This window comes from Cinclus cinclus, chromosome 3 (genome assembly GCF_963662255.1).
Source record: "Cinclus cinclus chromosome 3, bCinCin1.1, whole genome shotgun sequence".
NCBI lineage: Eukaryota > Metazoa > Chordata > Aves > Passeriformes > Cinclidae > Cinclus > Cinclus cinclus.
Window position 1 is genome coordinate 106,344,217 of NC_085048.1, and position 1,616 is coordinate 106,345,832.

The window sequence follows — 1,616 nt, forward strand, 5'->3', positions numbered from 1 at the left end:
ATGCAGAGAAGTGCATTTCCTTTTAATGCTGTCCAGCAGGGCAGCACCTTCATGCTTTTACCATGGTATTTATCTACTAGGTTTGCACACATGCACATATCAGCCCCATTGTAAATGTTGTCCTGTGTAGTTTGTCAGCTTTCCAAAAATGATACTTGTAATTATTTTTTTCTAGATATCTTTCTTTCCAAAGGTTGTACATAGTGCTGATTTGATGGCTATAGCTCACTATGATGTTTTTTGGGGTTCATCCTTTCCTTTCCTTGTTTCCAGTTTGGATTACTTTCCTTTTTTTTCCCCTCTCCTCATTTTTCTTTTTTTTTAATTATGTTTGCTGAATGACAACACTGTTGGAATGCTAAACGTGCTGTTAACCTTTAAATATACAGTATTGTTCTTGTAAAACTGTGACATTCCACAGAGCTACTGCCATGCTCCTGTCTTTGGGTATCATGATGTTTAAGCACTTAAACCTGCTGTCTTCAGTTCTTCATTGCCATTATCTGTTGTTATGATTTCATGATTAGACAATGTGGAATTATATTACTATAACAAGCATTGCACTAAAAAGTGATGTGATTTATGCATTTATGCATGAGGAATAAATAGACTTTTAGACTCCTACTTAAACAAGAATTTTCCCATGGCAGTAGCACACCAACAATGACAACAAAAGCATGCTCAGTATTCGGACTCTTTTGGGACTATGTTATACCAGCAAGTTTGCAGTTGTGCCACTTTTTTCTTGTTGATATATATATAGTTATTAATCATGATCATTTTTTTAATTATGAAAAAGAGGGATTTGGCACTCACCATTTAGCCATTGCCAACAAAATAAAAGCTTGGCTGAAAATATGTCAAAGACAAAAAGAAATAAGTGTAATATATTGGGTTTGTCTGCTGCTTTTGAAGACTATCTTTTGGAGGACACAACTACCATATGAAATGGTGCAAAGAAATGTAATTTTTATAAGGCTCTCTCTTACTAGTCGCTATCCCCATGTGGTTTGTTATTGGTACAGTTCTCTGTTGCTTACCTAGAGCTATGCACACCAAATCGCTGAGATGTTTAGTAGCTGACAATTAAAAAATAATTAAAAAAACCTAAATGAATTAACTCTAGATAAACTGTGAGATAAATATCATTTACAGCATGTAATATGAAAATTCCTTATGTCTCCTGTCAGTTTGTGAAGTGATTGACATTTTGTAGCTAGTTTAAAGATTATTAAAAATTATAGATCTCAGAATCTATGCTTGCTTTATCCATTTGTTGCCCTATGTGTCAGCGACAACTTTTTATTTGCCACTTACCTGGGAGAAGTGCAAAGTCTAAAGACTCTTTACAAACTGCTTTTGTATTGTATTTCGTGAGAAACTAAAGATTGTGATTTGCAATACTGTAGAAAAGTAACTACACTAAAAATTACACTTGGTACATTCCAAGTGACTGTTATGTTAAATAACCTGGCTCGGATTGCCAAATACTGAATCCAAATATTCTTCTCTTGTTCAAGGGAAAGAAAAAATGAAATAAATGTTATGGTACAGAAGGATACAGTTCCTTCGTAGATAAAATCCATTCCTGTAGTGGATTTAGTCATGTGCTAATA